The sequence below is a fragment of the Zeus faber genome (genome assembly GCF_960531495.2).
Source record: "Zeus faber genome assembly, chromosome: 16".
NCBI classification, from domain to species: Eukaryota; Metazoa; Chordata; class Actinopteri; order Zeiformes; family Zeidae; genus Zeus; species Zeus faber.
In genome coordinates, this window is record NC_137202.1 from 9,172,456 (window position 1) to 9,182,168 (window position 9,713).

Sequence of the window (9,713 nt, forward strand, 5' to 3'; positions counted from 1 at the left end):
TTAGTACCAGGTGTTCAGTGACGTTTTTTAAATCAGTGTATTCACATTCACGTTTGTTAAGATCCAGATTGAGGATCCAGCAGAAACAAACCAGTGAATATATTGTAGGTACATTGGCATCGAAATGGAGGCCCTAATTCGTCTTCCTTCCTTTAAAGCAGAATACCGGTGTCAAATTGAGTTTTAGTCTCTTCCCTAGGCAGCGCACACATTTTACACATTTCTTCACATCACCCCTGACCCTATTACTGATGATAGCTCGCATTTTGAGATTTTTATCACTGGGAGCACTGTGGGTGGGAGATCATTTTATGGTTTCTCACCGTATCGTTCATTATGTGAGCGATCATCATCAGGAAAATGGTCAGGGGTCATTTAAAATGTGCATGCTATCTCGTGAAATGGCTGAAACTTGATTTGACACCAGTACGGTCCTTTAACACAGGACCATACTCTGACACACACTCTGGTTGATCGTTTCGGGGATTCGGTGAGATTATATCTACCCCAAACATTAAAAAATGCAGGGCGGCGAACTGCAGCCTTAGACTTCCATCAGAAGATGTGACTGCTGGTGCTGACGCACGGATGGAGGCCTGTCAAAAAACCCTGTGTTCCGGTATCGTGGGCGACCAGAGCAGGACATGCGAGTGAGTCATCCGCCCGACTATCTTTTATTTGGCAGAGCCCCCGGAGCACTCAAGGAGTCTCAGGGCCGGCGCTGGCTCTGATTCGGCCCTTTTTTTCCATTTTTTTTTTTGCAGCTCGTATCCCTCCTGATGGAGGCTGGCCCTCATCACCGATTCCTGTCCCAGCTTGCAGCTCTCCCCTCCCGGCAGTCGCGCTTTGTTTCCACACAGGAATGTGCTGTTGAGAAAGGGCCGTGCCGCAAAACCCCTCCCAGCCATTCCAAACCCCGTAATCAGATCCAGCCCTGTCAACCCCCATCCCGTCTCCAATCTCTCTCTCTCTCTCTCTCTCTCTCTCTCTCTCCCTGTTCCTCTCTCCAAAGCACATGCACACAGGCAGAACGCAAACACCCTCATGCAAACACCCCCAGACGACCCACACACACTCGCAGAGAAGATACCAATTCAAAGGAGACGCGAGCTCGTGCAAAAACACGCCTGACAGAGTCACACACGCAGATGCTTTCCACAGACGTAAAATAAATACGACTCTGCTGGGCCGCGGAGATTAACTCTGCATCCAGGGAGACGACTACACAGGAAGGAAAGCCGCAGAGCAAGGATTCTGTGATACGACGGTTTATGCCGAAAAAGAATTCCACACAATCATGGGATTTTATGTTTGTCTTTTTTTTTTTTTTCCTCCGAGGGAAAAGGATACCCTAATAGTCTGGCCCTCAGGAAATGCATCACAAATCATTCAGGCTACACTGTGTTTCCTCTCTGCTCTTGATATTGGACAGAACCACTGAACATTGGACTGTTACAGTTTAAAGTGGTAATCCCTGAGGTTTTGTTTTTTTAAGAATCCCATATTTTATACTTTTAGCTGGCACTTTATAAAAAAAACAGCGATTCAATGTTTGCGTGTTATGCATGTACCCCTCAAACCTCCCCACCACCTCAAGTGACCCAAACAAAAACAAAAAAAATCAAATATCAAATAAGAAAGTTGCGGTTTCAAATCAAATTCCGGAAAATATAGTGTAATCCACTCAATGCAGGTGATCTTGGCTTTCCACTTTAACACATGAGCCTCTTATTTAAATTTCAAATTTGAAATTTTTTTTTTCTCTTTTAATGGGTTTCGGTAAATATTTTGTCAAACTTCAATTGCCATTATTTCAGAGTGAGGTGATTAAAAATCAGGGCATTTCTTCCTCTTATGCTGCAATATGGCCGATGGCTCCAACAGCTTAAATGGTGAGTGAGAATCAAAATTTGGAATTTGAATCAGAATAGCGCCCCAATCTAAAATAGCGCCGCGGGTGCGCCGGCTCTGCGCCCCAATCGCTCCCTCTCTGACGGCACCGACTGTTCCCACAGCGCTCCAGTGACGGTGCTCCGGTGAATGGTGTGCTAAAACAGTGTGTTTTTATTTGAGATGTGGGTTATTTCATTTTATTCCGTTTTTTTGTTTTTTTGTTTTTTTTATGGAACGAAACAAGCACTGTGCATAACAGGGACACCTCCTCTCTTACCCCATCTACCACCTGACAATGAGAGTCGTGACTACCATTATGCGACAACAAGCAAGGGAGGAAATCTGAGTTAACTCAATGCACGTCAATTTGACTAATTTTGCTACACCCCTATTCAAAGGAGACGCGTGAAGTTTAGTCGGAACACGTCTGAACAGCCTGCAATAAACACATACGGTTATGGAGACGTTTGTGCCGACAACCTATTCATTTTACCCGTCGGAAAAATCACATTTGTTCAAGTTTCCAATGTCGGTGAGACTCTACCCCTGAGTTTAATGAACCACAGGTCAAAATGTTATTTCTCGTTGTTCGAGCAATAGATTCTTTATTGAGATTGGAATGAACGTGCTGTATCTTCATTAGAAAGGCACACCATCTAGGTCTCAAATGTTAATGCATTTGGGAAGGAGACTTAATGGGATTCCATGAAAGAGTTTGGTTTGGTTTTCATCAACACTAAAATACATGTTTTTTTTCTTCCCACGCCCCAAATGAGCTCAAGTTCATATTTTGGTGTTTAATTCATCGGTCATAACTCATATCCCCGACAACACGGGAGAGACTCGGGGGGAGAGACTCGAGAGATTTGCTCCGAGACACTGAACAAATCACGCTGGCTGTTCCTCCTCGCTGCAAATCTCTCATCTTCCTCCACCCGAGTAGCTATCCTGGCTGTTGATCTCTCCTCCTTTCTTCAGGCCCTATCTCTCCCGCTCCCCTCCAAACTCTTATTTCTTTTGAGTGAGTGGCAGAAGAGGAATATATCTATGAGCACTCTCTCTCATATCTCTCTCTCTCTCTCTCTCTCTCTCTCTCTCTCTCGCTCTCTCAGGAAACTGTCTGCGGGGCTGTTTTTCTGGCTTTCAATAAACTTCTTGGATCCCGTGCCGTGCAGAGAAACCGCAGCTTCGATTACACAAGATGAGCTCCACACAACCCTGGGCAACCGAAAGGTGTTTTCAATAATTACTCACTATATGTGTTTGCTGAATCAGAAACATCTGCAAAATCTAACTGAAAGTGCCCCAAAACATTCCCAAAATAGGAGTGAGGAATACCCGCTCACTGATGTGCGTGCACAAGCACGCACGCACACACACACACACACACACGCGCGCGCGCGCGTGCAGACTCACACACACAAGTGGAGGGCTACACTGGACCTTTGTCAGTAAAGGTCTATTTAGGGGATCGTTTTTTTAGCTGGCCACAGCTGCGGAAATGAATATCAAATGTGGTTCGGCTCTCATAAATCAAAACCATTCGCTCTGTTCTGACCCCCCCCCCCCAACCCCAGTTTAGTTTAAAGTCAATTCGCAAGGGCAGTGTGCATTACACTTGGACCCGAGGCTTGGAGCCGCTCGCTTCGGCGTGCTCTGGAGCTGAGATTGAGGAAAGCCGAGGGGGCCGGGGGGTGATGGGGGTCAGAGCTTGTTATGAGAGTGCTGTCATTCGAATCGCATATTAAGCACATCAATGAGGAGAGAGAGCGGAGCAGGAGTGGCGGAATCCAAAGTTTAGGTCGAGCACGATAACTCCGGAAGGAATCAGGAGGAAAAGGGGGATGTATGGTTCAAACCGTATGGACGAGTAAAATCGTCTTCACCTTTGTTGAGTTTGGAGTATTTGGCTTTCAAAGACGAGAAAACTTTTCAAAGAGCGGAGCAGTGGGTGGAACATTTGGTCCAGGCGGCCGTAAAACTCTCCAATGAATGACAGCCAATGCAAAGCAATTGACTGTCTCTTGGGTTGTCCGTGTAAAAGTTGTGAATACTGACGGGCTTTGTGTGTGTGCGTGTGTACGAGTGCATGTTCCATCGATCAGAGGACATTTTTAGACTCTAAAGACGACAGCTTTTCTTTTGGGGTTCAAGCATGTGCTTGTGTTTTACTGCAGGTAGAATCATCGCGTGCAGGTGAAGGCGGACGCCATGGAAAAATCCCCCCACCCCCTCCCTCCCTCCCGCCCTCCATCCCTCCCTCCATCCCTCCCTCCCTCCCAGTTGGGGAGGTCACAAGATCCAGGAGTCCATTTCGCTGCTCTGGATTATTGGGGATCAAAACTGTCAAAACCTCGCCCTAACCCAGCGCCCTGGCCAAACCAACACGCACGCTCCGGACCGGGCTCGGGGACAAAAGACACGACCCTCTGTTGGTTTAACAGGTCTGGGTGGGGGCACTGGAGCTGGTTTGGCAGGGGCCAGCGAAGGCGAGGGAGTTAGGATCGGGAGGTCCGGGGAGGGAGTCGGGTGGAAGGTGTGGGTGATGCCCTTGGTGATGGTGGGGAGGGGGATTAGGGTCCGATATGACCCATTATCTAAGAGAATGGATGCATGATGGCGGTCGATGGGGTAAGGTGTGGATGGGTCGCATCAGGCGGTGTGTGGGTGTGTGTTTTAAACAGCGGAATGCGGGGGAGGATTGAGGGGACCTGCAGCTGGGGGACATCTCATAATACCATGACTAATCTGTACCCTGGGCATAGAGTACACACGCAAAAAGACGGACGAATAGACTGTCAAACAGTCCGATAGAAAAACAGAGGGACAGGGAGCGAGGCAGGCAGACAGCAAAGACAACATCGGCAGATCCTTTTTTTTTTGTGCAATTCATTCAAGTAAATGTGACAAATCTTTCAACAAAAATGATGTATTTGTTTGGACATGGAACCTTCCCTTTTGGAACAGTGATGCTTCTACTGTAAGTCTATTCAACTGGTGGCCCGCGAACCAAATGTGGCCCACGTTTTTATGCATACTGGCCTTTTGAAAACACTTGAAAGTTAGCAATGCACTGTAGTTGCATACATTTCAGAAATACCTGCAGGGATTAAAGTATCAACGACGATGTGACTCTGCAGAAGCTGTGTGCAATTTATATGGAAGCCGACAGAATATTATCTTTATTAATTATTATCTTTTCAAAAAATGTATTTAGCAAGTATTTAATTGATTCAGTGGTTGTGCACACAACTGTAATGGCTCTACACGTTTTTTTTCCTCTTGTGTGGACTTTTTAATGAGTCATTTCTTGTGCTGTTTGGAAGATATGACATACCACATCGTAACAATTGCATATTATGTAACCACTGAGATAACAGTCCCAGTTTGACAGTTTAACCGTTCAGTAAATACCTTCTTATCGTCCATCTCCACAAATGTATCTGGCGACAACACATTCAATGAAAATGACTTTTCGGGCCGTGCCGCAGCTCCTCAGGACTTTCAGAAATTTCCCATGGAAGCCTGTTCCCTGATTGCAGCCTGACATGTTTCAGCCCCTGCGCCTGTGCAACACGTGCAAGTTTCTACTTGAGCGGATATACACCTGCACACACACACTGACACACATGCGCAATAACACAGCGTCCTCACCCCGAGCTGAGCCCCAGCCTCAGCTTATTAGACTGAGCAGATTTACAGCTGATGCAAAACCCTAATTGCTGGTTTCACGGGGAGCGATAATGCAGCAGTGTCAACCCTGCGGTCCTGTAATTAAACCTTCTGGTCTGGTGTATCTATGTGTGTGTGAGTGTGTGTGTGTGTGTGTGGGGGGGGGGTATCTTTCACTGACTGTGTGTGAATATACCGGACTGTATAAGGCTATCTATGTATCTTTCAATGACTGTGTGTGTGTGTGTGTGTGTGTGTGTGTGTGTGTGTGTGTGTGTGTGTGTGTGTGTGTGTGTGTGTGTGTGTGTGTGTGTGTGTGTGTGTGTGTGTGTGTGTGTGTGTGTGTGTGTGTGTGTTTACAGTGTGTGCATAATGATAGAGGCCCTGTGAAGTTTCCCTTCAAGTGTTGCTCTAGATTCAGCTCCATCTCGCCCTGAATGGTAGCAATAACAACCCCCCTGGCATAGGAAGGAGTGATGTCAGCCTGTCCCCTCGCTTCTCACACACACACACGCACACACACACACACACACACACACACACACACACACACACACACACACACACACACAGCATCAACACCCCCCCGATTGTTCAGATCAGACATTGGCACAAAATTGCAGACTACCTTAGCTGCTGCACACACACGCAAACACACACACACCTACAAACACACTCCACTTCCTTCACTTCTCTCTCCAAGCCCTTCGCACCTTCTTGCAGCCGCCGAGCCCGGCTGAATAGAAACAGTCATGACCTGTCTGCGGAGAAACATAAAACACTGTTAATGAAAACAGCCGGGGGACGAGCCGAGTGGCACCTGCCCCGGGCCCAGCCAACACACACCGCAGCCTCCAGCAAGTGTTATCATAGTTCAGCCCCTCTGGAAGGTGTCGTAATGTGCATAATACAGCGCAGCAGTCTTCTAGTTAAAACAAGGAAACAAGGGGGAAAAAAAACATGTATATCCTGAGAGGCAGCGTGGAGGTTTTTAAGGGACTGGGGGCGCCGGGAGAGAGAGGTCTGCTGACTTGGATTATACTTATTCCCCCCCTGCGGAGATACAGGGCTGTTGTACAGGAAGCCACTATCTACAGTATATGTTTTCATTACCCTGTTTTGGGTTCTCTAGCCGTTGCTGTGTAACTCTTTTGATGTTGGATTTGGTATCTGCTGCTGCCAATCACACAGACTATACAAGTCCATCGTAAGGTCACACGCATTCAGTCCCACACCAGTCACACCTGTACGGAAACTCCACACAGACAGTACAGCAGTGTCCACAGCCACGTGTAATAAACAAACGTTGTGCAAATATATTTGTGAAATGGCAATGCTGTCCACAACTCTTATGCTTATATGGAATGTCGGTGAAGAAGATGTGTGCTATTCCATGTATGTTGTAGGTTGTACTAAAGGAGAAGTGGAACTATGAAATCAGGTGAAAGGAGGTAAAAGGAGGAGGAAAGAGAGGGTATGGCAAAATGAGGGGATGGGGGTGAGGTGGTGTGTTGTTGTGGAGGAGAGTCTTTCGTCGACAAGCTTCCACCTTTTGAATGAGGAATCACAACCGTGTGCTCATCCCAAAAAGTGACATAATTATTGTGCTGTGATCCAGAGAAAAACATTACTTAACTATAAGTATCCTTATTTACTGATACCCTGTGCAAAAGTATCAAAGTACAAATACGTTATTAGTGGACTTAAGTAAATTTTTAAGCAGTTATTTAGCGGTATTTAAGAATATTCAGTTTCAGAGAATGCACCAAGGACATGCAGAATAGTGTGTTGGGTAGTAATAAACATGTTTTATTACTTTTATTATTAAGATTACAACAATGACAATTACAATTACAATTATATTATTAAGGGTCCAGCCCTCAAAGGGGGTGGAGACTCCTATTGTTTTTGTTCAGGAGAAATTTATGTCAGTGGTGTGTGAATGTCATGGAACCGACAAATAAAATTGGGATTCAGGGGAGTTCTGACACGCCATCATCAGAGTTTGATCCAAATCAGTCCATTTTTGTAGGAGAAGTTAGTAAAAAGTAAAATTGCGTTTTCTCATCCCCGCAACGGTCACCTGCAGAGTTCCGATTGGTCCCAGACAAGCGTGTCATGGCGTCACTGCTCACGTGCAATCACATGCCGCATGTGCAAGATGGCAGCGTGCAACGACTGCATGACATTGAATCCACCATTTCTTAATATACCCCAGATATTTTATCCGTCCAATGGACCATTTGATTGGACTTTATGTAAAGGAATATAAGATACAAACTCTGACACACTGTACATACGCAGTGCAGAGATTAAACACAAGGTAGGTGTTGTATTTGGAATGTGGATAATGTAGTTTACAGTCTTCCTGAATTGTAGTTAGTTGTGTCAGAAACCATACAAAACTACACAGTGGCAGGTATTACTTCATTACTATTAACCTTTATCATGTTTGAAAAGAATTAGGTTAATGTATTCCCAGAAGACCATTTCATTAAACAAAGCGCAATTTATAGACATTGCAGAGATATCTATTTATACAATCTTCCTGAATTGTAATTAGTTGTAACAATAACCATAAGCAATTACACATTGCAAGGAACATGTATTTATTGTGTCTGTGTTATGAAATCATTCCGTCTGTTTTGTGTTTTGGGGTCCCAGATGCCTCAAAGAAGCCCATTTCGGACAGTTTATTTGGTTGTACAGTGGGGCAAAAAAATATTTAGTCAGCCACCAATTGTGCAAGTTCTCCCACTTAAAAAGATCAGAGGCCTGTTATTTTCATCATAGGTATACCCCAACTATGAGAGACAAAATGAGAAAAAAAAATCCAGAGAATCACATTGTCTGATTTTTTAAGAATTTATTTGCAAATTATGGTGGAAAATAAGTATTTGGTCAATAACAAAAGTTCATCTCAATACTTTGTTATATACCCTTTGTTTGCAATGACAGAGGTCAAACGTTTTCTCTAAGTCTTCACAAGGTTTTCACACACTGTTGCTGGTATTTTGGCCCATTCCTCCATGCAGATCTCCTCTAGAGCAGTGATTTTTTTGGGGCTGTCGCTGGGCAACACGGACTTTCAACTCCCTCCAAAGATTTTCTATGGGGTTGAGATCTGGAGACTGGCTAGGCCACTCCAGGACCTTGAAATGCTTCTTACGAAGCCACTCCTTCGTTGCCCGGGTGGTGTTTTTCGGATCATTGTCATGCTGAAAGACCCAGCCACGTTTCATCTTCAATGCCCTTGCTGCTGGAAGGAGGTTTTCACTCAAAATCTCACGATACATGGCCCCATTCATTCTTTCCTTTACACGGATCAGTCGTCCTGGTCCCTTTGCAGAAAAACAGCCCCAAAGCATGATGTTTCCACCCCCATGCTTCACAGTAGGTATGGTGTTCTTTGGATGCAACTCAGCTTTCTTTCTCCTCCAAACACGACAAGTTGAGTTTTTACCAAAAAGTTATATTTTGGTTTCATCTGACCATATGACATTCCCAATCCTCTTCTGGATCATCCAAATGCTCTCTAGCAAACTTCAGACGGGCCTGGACATGTAGTGGCTTTAGCAGGGGGACACGTCTGGCACTGCAGGATTTGAGTCCCTGGCGGCGTAGTGTGTTACTGATGGTAGCCTTTGTTACTTTGGTCCCAGCTCTCTGCAGGTCATTCACTAGGTCCCCCCGTGTGGTTCTGGGATGTTTGCTCACCGTTCTTATGATCATTTTGACCCCACGGGGTGAGATCTTGCGTGGAGCCCCAGATCGAGGGAGATTATCAGTGGTCTTGTATGTCTTCCATTTTCTAATAATTGCTCCCACAGTTGATTTCTTCACAACAAGCTGCTTACCTATTGCAGATTCAGTCTTCCCAGCCTGGTGCAGGGCTACAATTTTGTTTCTGGTGTCCTTTGACAGCTCTTTGGTCTTGGCCATAGTGGAGTTTGGAGTGTGACTGTTTGAGGTTGTGGACAGGTGTCTTTTATACTGATAACGAGTTCAAACAGGTACCATTAATACAGGTAAGGAGTGGAGGACAGAGGAGCCTCTTAAAGAAAAAGTTACAGGTCTGTGAAAGCCAGAAATCTTGCTTGTTTGTAGGTGACCAAATACTTATTTTACCGAGGAATTTACCAATTAAT